The 13,863-nt window shown below is 38.4% G+C and overlaps 1 protein-coding gene across 2 annotated transcripts in view; it reads right to left on the reverse strand.

Annotated features, from left to right (window-relative positions):
- Positions 1 to 13,863, reverse strand: part of SRGAP3 (SLIT-ROBO Rho GTPase activating protein 3) — a 303,414-nt gene that overhangs the window by 106,743 nt on the left and 182,808 nt on the right. The gene's annotated exons all lie outside the window — the stretch shown is intronic.

Here is a 13,863-nt window from a genome sequence, read left to right on the forward strand (position 1 = left end):
CGGCATTATGCAACATTGAGCCATGGAGCCCATCTGCCGCTCATGCTGATCACCTGCACTCAACTGGTGCGGTGCCCTGGGTGCTCACCTGGGCTTCCGTAACCCCTTGCTCATTCTGCCAACAATTAACAAACTACTACCATCTGTTCCCTCTCTAACAAGCAGTACAAGGTAGGCAAAAAACACCTCACCACAAGCCAATCAGATGAGAGTGAAAAAATTCCAACCTGGCCCCTAAGAAGGCGACTGGTTAAACCTGTACTGCTGCCAGGTGGGTGGGTGGGCTGCGAGCCACAAAGAACTGCATGGCTCAGGGCGGGGTCAGGAATCTTATAGTCCTGATGCTCCATCCTCAAGAAAGTCCCGGATGCCCGGGAAGCCGGATCAGCCTCCTCCTCCAACAAGGAGGCTAACGCGGCCCCCCAGCCTTTGGCCGCTGTTGCAGCGTGGCCGGAGATGGGCCGAATTCTGTACACCTTTAGCATATTGCAGGCATAAAAAAATGTTAAAATACTACAAAAACTAACAGGTGATATGAGGATGTTACAGCCCACTTCAAATGCTGAAGTCTGCTAACGCCATCTCCATTTTCCCAGAATGCCACATGGTTCAGTCTTAAAAGGGGCAGTGGCACATAAAACTTACTTCAACTATTACTCCCTGTTACAAGGACGGCTCAGTATCTGAACAATAAAAACACCAAGTTAATAGGGAAGAGGGAAGAAACCATGAACACAGATCTACTGGCAAACAAGGAAGCTATGGGGGAAAAAGAAAGAAAGAAACTGTTGCACCATGTGTTACGGTTTCCAAATCCAAATTTACAATCTTTTTCATGCAGATGAATACTGTTAATCGCTACCGGATGTATTAATTTGGCACCCATCCCACACAGAACAAAACAAAACATTATTATAACACTACTGCTATTAAGCTGCATTTTTCACATGCTTTTCATGCTTGCTGAATCTGTCTGTAGCTTTCTCCTTTTAGAACAAAACTGGTTGATTTTGGCAGCAGAGCCTATTTCTGGTAATGTCATTTTTGTTTTATTTTAAAATCATGACTCTCCCTCCTGGATCTGTTCCTTTCTGTTTTAAACTCCTACCTAGATTACACTTTCCAGAACTAGCTCTGCTCAGGTACTTTTTTATGGTATGTAAAATATAAATTAAAAAGATGGCAGGAGTTGGGTGGAAAGAAAACTGAAATTGCTTTAGTGTATTTTTACAACCCTATAAATCCTCTATAATGTCTTAATTCAGGAACTGAATTGGCATCATCCAAAGGAATGCCAGTCAACATCTGGACTTTGCTTTTTTCATTCTGAAACATTAAAACCAAAATACAGCCATTTGGTGTTTTGAAATGGACAGCTAATGAACCATTAACCTTGTTCTCATAAATAGCAGAAGAGGTGGTAAAACCTGCACATGGATCATATGCCAGATCAGACTGCAAGCAGGAGCTCATAATTCAATATTCCTCCATATAAAGCTAAGTCTCACCTTCTTCCTGACATAATTTTCTATTATGCAATTTTTTTATGGGACAGTCCTCCATCAGGTAAACCTCCATCTGCTATCTGAAGTGGTACATTAAATACACAGGTTTACCACCTTTTTGCCACTGCAGAGAAACAGGCCACCGTTTTTATTCCCTAAGGAAAGCAGAGAGCCTCAGAGTTCAGTTCAACAGCACAAATGTCACATGTACAAGCTCTAGTAAAGGATCTTAGCTAGCAGGAGTAGGAAAGTCTTCTACCCAAGACCTCAGAGAACACTGCAAGTCAGAGTAGATAATGAAGTCTCAACATCTTGACAATATGTGGAAACTGCATATGTTCAGATAAGAATTTTTTTAATCCCTTCTTCAAACACAGTCAATTAATATAAACATTGCAGTCAGTGCCCTCCATGATAATACCATACATCTTTGTTACCACTAATTTCTAAAACAAGAACAGCTGACTTTCAAGTGAACCAGAGGATTGCTCCGGCCTCTGATTTCCAGGGACTAGTCATGCCAGTCACCCAAACGATCTTTCACTGCACATGTACATTGCAGATAGTGATGTTCACTCTGTGCTAGGCATAGTTATAGGAGTTGAAGTCTCTTCAGACATGCAATTTCACAATTCTGTCCTAGAATAACATTGCTTATAAGAAGAAGTAACACTGCTACAGGACAACATAACTTCTAAACCATAGAATCCACGCTTGGGCAGGGGCACAATGATTCACTTGACAACAAGACCAAATATTCCATACAGCCATTAATGAGTATGCATAAGTAAGAACCTGCCTTTTTAACTGCATCATATAATAGCCTTGTTCAGTTGACTCACAGGAGTCAGAGTAGCAACAACTGACAGCCAAAATTATTCATATTTTATTGTTTCCATGTGTGTATTGTTTAATTTCAATTACACAAGACTGGTAACTATTTTGGCTGATTAAAGAATAACTACTCAATCTCTTTACTACTATTCATATTTGTGTAACAGGCATAGTTGTAAATAATAATTGCTTACAATATTTCGGAATTGCATTAATTTATACATTAGCTTGCATGCTTTCCTGTCCTTAACTTATGTCAGTTGCCTTGATAGAGCTTACTAAATTACCTTTCTAAAATGGTTGGCTATATTTATTACTTTGCTGGTCAACTGACAAATCCTTATTAATTCCTTATTAATACATTCTCATGCAGGAATTCTTCTAGGATAGTCCTAAAACCAGATCCCATGGCCAAAATAGGTTATGGCTCAATGGTAGAGTATCTGCTCTGTATGCCTAAATTCAGTCTCTGCTTCCTGAAGTTAAAAAGGACATGTAATAAATAATGTGAAAAACCCTAGAAATCTGTGTATACAGTACTAATATTGAGAAACAACCTTTTATCATAGGACTTGGTTTCCAGACCCCTCACCATCCTCATTGCCCTCCTCTAGACACATAAGAACATAAGAACATAAGAGAAGCCATGTTAGATCAGGCCAATGGCCCATCCAGTCCAACATTCTGTGTCACACAGCGGCCAAATATATATATATATATATATATATATATATATATATATATATATATATATATATATATATATATATATATATATATATACACACACACACACACACGCACACACACTGTGGCTAATAGCCACTGATGGACCTCTGCTCCATATTTTTATCTAACCCCTTCTTGAAGGTGGCTATGCTTGTGGACGCCACCACCTCCTGTGGCAGTGAATTCCACATGTTAATCACCCTTTGGGTGAAAAAGTACTTCCTTTTATCCGTTTTAACCTGTCTGCTCAGCAATTTCATCGAATGCCCACGAGTTCTTGTATTGTGAGAAAGGGAGAAAAGTACTTCTTTCTCTACTTTCTCCATCCCATGCATTAACTTGTAAACTTCTATCATGTCACCCCTCAGTCGACGTTTCTCCAAGCTAAAGAGCCCTAAGCGTTTCAACCTTTCTTCATAGGGAAGGTGTTCCAGCCCTTTAATCATTTTAGTTGCCCTTTTCTGAACTTTCTCCAATGCTATAATATCCTTTTTGAGGTGCGGCGACCAGAACTGCACACAGTACTCCAAATGAGACCGCACCATCGATTTATACAGAGGCATTATGATACTGGCTGATTTGTTTTCAATTCCAGCTTGTCTGTATCCTTGATAAAATGTGGTGTCCACAACTGAACACAACTGAACACAATATTCTAGGTGAGGTGTAACCAGAGCAGAGTAAAGCTTTCACTCCACTTGATTTGGACACTATGTTGATACAGCCCAAAATTTCATTTGCCTTTTAAGCCACCACATCACACTGCTTAATCATGTTCAGTGTACAGTCCACTAAAACCCCTAGATCCTTTTTGGACATAGTACTGCTGAGACAAGTCTTCCCTATTCTATAATGATGCATTGGATTTTTCCTGCATAAATATAGAATTTTACATTTATCCCCATAAAAATTCATTTTATTTGTTTTAGCTCAGTTTCCCAGCCTGTCGAGATCATCCTGTCTCTGTCGTCTACTGTATTTGTGACCCCTCCCAATTCAGTATCGTCTGCAAATTTAATGTGTTCCCTCTATTCCTTCATCCAAATCATTTATGAAGATACTGAACAAAACAGGTCTCAGAACAGATTCTTGAGGCACTCCACTTGTCACTCCACACCAAGAGGATTAGGAACCATTCACAAGCACTTTGGGTGTGATCTCTCAACCAGTTACAGACTGGATGGGCCATTTGCCTGATCCAACATGATTTCTCTTATGTTCTTATGTCAGTAAAAGAAGTCCAGAATTTATTTGACCTTTCATTTTTAGCAGAGTTGGACTTCCAACAGATGTCCAGGTAATTGAAATCTCCCATGACCACTGCGTCCCTTCTCTCTGAGAACTTCACAATCTGTTGTAGGAGTATCTCCTCTGCCTGGCTTGGTGGTTTATAGTATATCCCCACCATAATATCACTGTTATTTCTTACTCCTTTTATTTTTACCCAGAGACTCTCAACTGAACTGCCATGCTCAGATACACTTATTTCCTCACAAGTATATACCTCCTTCACATATAATGCTACACCTCCACCCTTCCTTATTGTGTTCCCTCTATTTCCTCATCCAAATCATTTATGAAGATACTGAACAAAACAGGTCTCAGAACAGCTTCTTGAGGCACTCCACTTGTCATTCCACTCCAAGAGGATGAGGAACCCTTAGTGGAGAGCCAGTTTGGTGTAGTGGTTAAGTGTGCGGACTCTTATCTGGGAGAACCAGGTTTGATTCCCCACTCCTCCACTTGCACCTGCTGGAATGGCCTTGGGTCAGCCATAGCTGTGGCAGAGGTTGTCCTTGAAAGGGCAGCTGCTGTGAGAGCCCTCTCCAGCCCCACCCACCTCACAGGGTGTTTATTGTGGGGGAGGAAGGTAAAGGAGATTGTGAGCCGCTCTGAGACTCTTCAGAATGGAGGGCGGGATATAAATCCAATATCTTATTATTATTTGTCTGTCCCTTTTAAATAAGTTGTACCCCTCTATCCTAATATTCCAACTGTGAGTGTCATCCCATCAAATTTAAGTAATGCCTATTAGATCATTGTCCCCTACCTGTATTAGGACTTTCAGTTCTTCCTGCTTGTTTCCCATACTCTGTGCATTAGTGTAGAGACACTGGAATCCATGTTTTATGCACCCTGAGGTTTTCATTTCCTATGAGTTAATGTTACCTAGAGTACATGCCACTCCCTGCAAAACTTTAGCATTCTTATCTCCAGCTACTGGCATCATATTAGGCTTTGAATCATTGCTTCACTCCCCCATACAATTACGTTTAAAGCCCTCCTTATTAAGTTAGTAAGGCTCTTACTCAAGAGTTTAGCTCTCAATGTATTTAGCTATAAATCCTTTCAAGAAAAATTTACTACTGAGAACATGAAGGGTTGTATACAGCAAGATCCCACAATCACTGAAGGACAAGTGCCCTTAGCCACTGTGACATAGAACGAACACAGCAAAACAGTATTACTACGTATGAAATATAAAGATCTTGAGACACATTTAATATCACCCTGGGCCACTCCACTAATGAAAACCTCATTTGTACAAGATCATCTGAGCTTTTAAGAGACCTTGTGCATGGGGCTTGAAAAAGAATCATATATCATATGAAAACGTTCTTACAAGTAACCTAGCATTATCTGATTCTCTGACCCACATCAACAAAGGAATCCTGAGGGGGAGGGGGATCCCAAAGTCACATCACAATTTATACAAACTAAGCCAGCAGAAGTTCCTCCCCTGCTTTGCTATGCAATCTTGCCCTAAACAGTCACTCATAAACCGTCTCCACTTGTATAGCCAGTGTGATAGTAATGTTACAGGGTTTGGGAAGGTCATGGCAATGCCTCTTTAGGTAAGTCTTATGATGTCATACTGCTGGCTTCATGTGCAGATTCCAGTGCATCAAAGCACTTAGATGCTCAGCTTTGGGGTTGCTGAATAGTACTGTAGAATATGGTGCTTCAGTGTGGCTCAACAACCCACATATCCACAAACTGGATGTCCAACTCAACACAACAATGAGAACCAGCGAATTTATTAAATGCATTCCAACCTATTGTCTACCCATGTTGTGCCACATAGCTCCCCCACATCTCCAAAAACAAAATCTTGTATTTACAAATATGGAAATTTGTGAATATAGAATTATTCCTGCTTCATTATTACATTTGCTGCCCCTTTCAGATTAGAGATAAATTATTTTTTAAAAAATAAACCAGTCAAGGCAGATTCAATCCCTCCATTTAAAAGGGATGTACATCTGATTGGAGACACATTCCATCACTGCAGCTTGTCTCTCAAACATACTCTTTCATTCATTTTAGCAAAGAACAGTTTCTTTCTGGAAATCTTGTAACACGTTTTTGCTATGAATTAGAAAATATTGCCTGCTAACCATTTTACCCAACCAAAATGCATGATGCAGGATTACACATGATTGAGGTCTGCTGGAAATTTTAAGCAATCTCTGAGATGACTGATATTCTATTGGGCAAGATTACATCACATTCTTCCTTTGTGACATTTCCCACAACACAATATGAGAAGCAGACCACAGAAGAATAGCTACTAAGGAATAATCATTATATTTGGTTGATGCATAATGACACGATAAAGCAATGGAAGAATATAACATGTTACATACTTGTGAAGAAGAAAAACTGTAGTAAATCTTTTCCATCATCAAGGCACTTTATATAAAGTTACAAATATTTCTAAGTACCAGAATCTAAAAATGACATAAATTTTGAAGAATTACTATCACAATGAATACTATATTATTTGTGCCATTCCTCGCTGAAACCTCAGACCAGGGACCCTCTTCTCAGGGGACAAGGGATTCCCTCTCAAGTTCCTGCTTGGCCACCTGGCTTAACAGTCAAATTTTAGAATAGAAGTGAACAGCCCCAGCATCCACTCACCCTAGCTCTCCATTCCTTCCCATGCTGTGTAGTCCATTCCCTGACTCCCATTTACTGTTCACTCCTCACATACCAGGTCGTTCTGGAGTTCCTTACCCACCTCCATTCAGTCCACACTGGACCTGGGCCCCTACTTCCTGATCCTTGTGGTTTTTTATGCCCCTTGCCATTGCCTTTTTAAGCACAGGTCCTGACCTTTGCTCCAGAGTCTCCTACCTTCCTCCATCCTCCCACGTCTGCCAGCCCTGAGGTCAGCTCTGCCCAGCCTGCTGCCCCAGGCACAGGCCTCACCAAGGCATCTTGCACACCCCTGCCATCAGTTGCGCTCCTGGTGCCTTTGCCCAGCCTTCCAGGGTCTGCAGCTGCTGTCTGCATCTCCAGTCCATTTTCCTGCTTCCAATCCAGCCCCTACCCTTCTCCAGTTGTTCTCCCAGTGGTGGCATGTCACTTCCAGCCCAGCCATCAGAGGCATCCTGCCGCTATTCAGGCCCTGCAGGGTCATTCCGGTGGCTGCAACTTGGCATACTGAAGACTAGTCTTAAATTGTAGTTTTAAAACAGGGGAAAAGAGATAAGTGATGCAATATGTCTTAAATGCAGACCAAATGGCTCATCACTATCATTCGCAAACTTTTTGTGATCCATTTCTTTATTTTTATAGGCCACTTTTCTCACTGAGACTCACAGAGAATTTACACAGTGTAAATCAGAACATTACCAAGAATGCAAACACATCAAGGTGTTGTTGTTTTTTAATGTAGGTCTTTGGAGAGGTGGCAGATAAATCTTAAAGAAAAAATGGTTTTTCATGTGCCGACTTTCAACTGTTAACACTGCTGAAGGTACTAAGCAGTCAACAACACGGCAAATTTAGCTCTATTTAGAGATTAAATCATCAGGGCCAATAAATTAAACACTAATATAACATACATACATATGCTTTCATACATTCAAACATTTCCTCAGAATGAGTTACTTATGTCTCTTTTCTTACATATAATATAAACTTGCAGTGTGATTGTTAGGGGACATGAACTTCCAGTGATGATCAAAGTAATTGCTTGTTAAGATCAGGTCACCACAGGATGCTTTCTACGCAGTTACCACAGAAATCTGTCTTGCCCACTGCCTTGAGAATTCAGCCCTTTACATTTGCAAAATGAATCCATCCCCCATGATGGGAAATCATTATGCAACTGTCACAACACGGTGATGCAATGCCATCTGATACCAGCAAATCTAAGGATGGGACAAACCAGTGATGGGTCTTATTTCCACTACAAGATAGTTGGCAACATTTACTGCAAGTGCAGGCATCCTGAAGTTGTAACAATGAAAAGGTACGATGGATGCTGGACTGTCACAAACCTGTATCAATGACCCAACAACCCCATTCAACCTGCTCAGCAATAGAACAGATGTATTTTATCTATTTGTCTTTAGAGGCCATCAGCAAGAGTAAAATACCCGAGTTGTGATGAAATATTATTAATCCAAAGCATTTAATGTTTGTAACAGATGCATTACCACCAACTGCAAGAAAGTTACTATGTAATAAATGAAAAAAAATTATGCATAGTCTGAAAGGCAGTTAAAGTTGAATGAGTAACAGTTTTAATTTAAGCTAACATCCTTGATTTTACAATTTTATTTCTTCACAGAACAGAAACTACATCTAGCTGTACACATATTACTGAAACTCAGAGTTTCAGTTTATTGTGAATTCAAAATAAGAGGATCCTCATTGTTATAGTTTGATAATATATTTTATGCTATTTACCACCTGTACCTGTGGAAAGGTAGCATCAGCTTGCAGTTTTCTCTCAAGTATGGGTATATTTGCCATTTTGCTTGTAGAAGATTAAGGTGTTTATAATTTTTTAATTCCTTAAGTATATCAACTATTGCAATTGTATATGCTAAGCTATAAATGTTTTGTTTTATATTGTTAAAGCAGCAACATTAGTTTAAATGTGATGGCATAGTAAGTGCTACATAAATTTCCATTTTCCCCTACATTTCCATTTTTTCCCCATCTAAAAGTTTGGCTTGCTGTATTTTGGCATGGGACAAAGCACCAGAGGAAACAGTCCAGAAAACTTTAAGTGGAAGATGCTTAAGTCAAAGCGAGTCCAGCGCAAATAACAGAAAAATGAAAGGGAGTTTTAGGGTCCAGCTAGACACAGGCATAGACAGAAAGAATAGCGAACCTTGTTTGGGAATCAAGTGGACAGCAAAACACATCTGAATACAGTTTACACCGAGCTCAAAAATGGACTGATATTGTATGCTGCGCTTTCATAAGACCCCATCCATAAATCTGGCAAAGGTGAGATTGGTTCAAATGGGGGGAAATTCAATAAGACAGGTTTTAAAGGCCTTGAGAAGTAAAATATATATAATGCAATCCCTAAATCCATTAAATTCAGTTCTCCCATTTAAGAGAATATGTTCGTTTAACCAATTATCTTTCCCACGTCTATTTAATAAATCATCCACATATATTTGAATCATTTTTTTCCAGGCCAGGAGTCTCATGTAGAACTGAACAAAGTGTACGAACTCATCAACAAAGAAACATGATCTTTCACATATATCAAAGCATAGACATCATTAGCACAGTACCCGAGGTTAATCAAGCATAAACTGAATGTATTTATATTTTTTTGTTTACAGCAGCTGTTTATATCTACATAATACAAATACCACCCTTTTGCAAAAAAAACAAAACAAAACCCATCATGCTCTGCTGTTCCTGCATGCATATACATATTCACAAAATGTCAAAGCCTATTAATAATGGCTCAAAGGGGGAAATTAAAAGTGACATATTTGAAACAAAATGTAACTCTAATTTACCACAAAAAATCTGCAACAATCCTTGGAGATCTTCAGGAGACACTGCAAGGCCTGCCTGTTTGTCAGGGTTTTGAGGGGATATGAATAGCAAGCATCTTTTATGGTGGGGCTTGGGAGCTTGTTATTTTATGCTTGGTTTTAGTTGGGGATGTTTTAGCATTGTAAGCTGCCTTGAGGAAAGGCCAGGTATAAATGTTTTAATAAAATAAATAAATACTAAACAGCTGTGGAACAATTAGGGATATCTTTAACCCTTTTAGTGCCAGCCACTCAAACAACTACTATTAAAAATAGGATTATAGCACAATGTTTGCATGGCAAATGCTCAGGAAATATTTAACAAGATATTACATACATGTATGTATATTACATACATGTATGTAAAACAAAATAAAATACATCACTTATAAGTCATCATGTACAACAGTACTATTCGGGACATGTATGCAATTGAAAAATATAAATGCCATTGTTTTATAAAAGAAAAATTACAAGTTTAAGAGTTGTACATGGGTACACACCCTATGCTACCATTGCATAACTATCTTACTTTCTGCTATCTGAGAGGGAGGGGAACAATAACAGTCGAAAGTAAAAAACAAATACTGTAGGAAACACATGAAAGTGTATTATTTGGAGAAAACATTCTCATATAATCACAGTGATTAACATGTGGAATTCACTGCCACAGGAGGTGGTGGCGGCCACAAGTATAGCCACCTTCAAGATGGCTTTAGATAAAAATATGGAGCACAGGTCCATCAGTGGCTATTAGCCACAGTGTGTGTGTATATATAATTTTTTTTTTGCCACTGTGTGACACAGAGTGTTGGACTGGATGGGCCGTTGGCCTGATCCAACATGGCTTCTCTTATGTTCTTATGTTCACAGTGGGTTGGGCTACCAGCATATTTTGACATGGTTAAACTCTTAATCTTGAAAATTATAATAATGTAAATAACTGAACTATAATAATGTAAATAATAAATTTACATTTAAACACAGGATACATAGGAATTATTATTATTTAAGTCTGTATATTATCTTTAAAATGCATACTACACATTTTGAATAAAACCTTGCCTTTTATTTCACCAAATGATAGAAAATGTTTCTTTGAAGCCTCCCCTCAAATCCCCCAAGTTTTCCACTACAGATCTTAAAAAATATACTAGCTCTGAGGAATTTATACATTTTGAATGAGAAAAAAATTCATTTTAAGAACCATTTCATTAATTCTAAAAGATTTCACAGGGTGGGGTTTTTTTTTTAGAGTCCCTCCAAATATCCCTTTTTTTTTGATGCACAAATTGGGAAAAGTCCTTGGGGAAAAAACACATTTTTAGAATCTCTAGATAGGGTTCTGCTTCAGTGACCAAGTGGACTTGATTAGGGTTCTTCTGGGCCAACGAACTCCCCAAGAGGTGCATATATGTGCATATGTATTTCCTCAAATGTTAACCACACAAACTGTTGGAGGTGCCATGCTTAGATTTGTACATAAGGGGTTAAAAACCTAGAGCTATCTGAAACATTAGACATGTGCACGCACACACATACACACACACTCACACTCTATAATGGCAAATTATGATGCCAAATAAGCCTTTTTGATGGATTCAGCCAATCATTATTTCCAGAGACATGTGAGCTGTACTGAGACTTCAGCCCCAATGGACATATTGTGAATAGAATCTCAGATGTGCACACAGAACTCAATAAGGCTTCTTTGCCCTGATTAAAAGCAGGTGTTGTGCGTGGCAGGCTGCAGATGGAGTCAGGATAAATATTACCTCTTCGCACCAGGATCACTTCAGTCTAACAGCTTGATACTTAGTAGATGGAATAATGCAAACTTCCATTAATGGTACCTGAAAAAGTTCCAGCAGGAACTGTGTTAGAGTCACTGTCCAAAAATGAAATAACTGAAGCAGCTAAGACAAAATCTGATTTCAAAATATGCCATTTTCTATAAAAGTAAGCTTTTAGCAATGTAACCATGGTCTGAGGTTATTCTCTTCAGCAGTAATAGTTAAAATACTGTAGCTAAGTCTGTGCTTGAATGGTGTGTGTGCATATATATACAGTTCTGATTTACAAGAAAACAAGCTTCCCAAAATAGTACTAAAAACAGAGAGGGAAGAATGTCTGAAAAGAAAATATCTTGTTCAGTGAAAGAAACAAATTAGTTTCAGCTACAAGAATAAGATATCAAAGCTTTGATCTAGAGCCACAAAACTTTTCTCAAAACTAGAGTTAATAGATGAGAAAATAAGCCAATTTAATCAATTTAATCACATACTGAAATTCTCAATCAGGTTTGAGTGAAAGAATTCATGCCGATTTTGCTGGTTAAGGTGCTACTGCGTTCTAACTGAAACAACACAGATACTCTTCTGTACTAAACTTACAATAATGAGCAAAATCTTACAAAAGAAAAATCCTTGGTACATACTCCAGGGACTGGGCCTTCATAGTTTTTGGTTCCTTGACTATGAACTCCCTTCCCACAGCAATCTAGCACCCAAGCTGGTTGACCATGTTTCTCCCTTCTCCAAGCTTTTGGCAAAGCTGGATTTTTATTTGTCTGTTCTCTATCTTTGATTTCATACAATAACTATGCTGCTCAATCTCAAATATTACCTCAGTGTTTAGTTTGATACGGATTCTATTGCTGGGCTCAAGATAGTTCTTATTTGATTTTCATGTGATTTTAAAATATTGTCCAGTGGAAGCGTTTTTGAGACTTCTACAGAGTGTAAGATATAAATGGGGCATACAAAATGACAAAAAGTAATCAAACACATGATTTACTTAGAGTCTGTCTCTCTAAAATCAACCACCACATGCAAAAGCAGGTCAAGTATTATGAATAAAACATCACATAATAGGTCACATATTGTAATTATGGCACAAATTATTAATATTTTAAGTAGCATCCAAATATCATGCACATTTATTTCACAATGTGCTGAGTCCACTTCCAACCAGCCTGTGCTATGGGAAAGGTCTAGATACCTAAGTCTTCAGTGGTAAGCAAAACATCCCTAACTGCTCTCCTAAGTAAGGATTCAGTTATCTAATGCAAAAGATATATGGATTGCATGAAAGAGATCTTATATTATCCCCCTGGATGGTATAATCTAGTAGCTAATTGTTACAGCAACTGATTAATATGCATTTTTTCTCTAAACATTAAAGATCTATCCATGTGGGTAGTCACAACAGAACAAAGTTATAGTCCAATGTGTAAATGTATCAATTATAGAGTGTTAAGAGCCATCATACACTATCACCTGATAGGTATCAACTGGGGGGGGGGGGCAACATCACAAGGACATAAATATGTTAGAACTGGAGACTGATGTATCCTTGATTGTGAGAGTCTGTCATTAGGTTTCTCAATTATAAAGAGTAGCTTTTTATCACAAAGGAAAAGAATAGAAAGGGAAATTGGTGAATTAGAAATTATTACAATGCTTGGAACAAACATCTCCCCAGGACTCTACAGGGATATTGTTTTTTTTAAAATCTCACTACATATGCTAAACCCATTTCCACCAAATAGAGCATACATCCACTGTATCCTAATGTATTTATTTTTTTTTGGAATTCATGTATTGTAATACTATGCAATGCATCAGGTCCCTCTGACAGAACAAAACACCTCTAAGAAAAAAAAATGTTTGTTTAGCCCATGCTTCAGAGGAGACCAATGGAGCATGACAACAGACTCTAAATTTTTTACTCTTTACAATTAAGAAACCTAACGACAAACTCACAATCAAGGACACATCAGTCTCCAGTTCTAACATATTTATGTCCTTGTGATGTTGCCCCCCCCCCCCCCAGTTGAAACCTAACAGGTTATAGCATGATACATTTACACATCTATCACCAGTTCTGGCATCTTTATTTGCCTCACTGTTTTCCCTGATAATTAAATCTTATAAACTTAGCTTGTTATTCCTGTTTGCATCTGTTAAAACATTTCATTATACCATATGCTTGTA

This window comes from Heteronotia binoei, chromosome 5 (genome assembly GCF_032191835.1).
Source record: "Heteronotia binoei isolate CCM8104 ecotype False Entrance Well chromosome 5, APGP_CSIRO_Hbin_v1, whole genome shotgun sequence".
Lineage (NCBI taxonomy): Eukaryota > Metazoa > Chordata > Lepidosauria > Squamata > Gekkonidae > Heteronotia > Heteronotia binoei.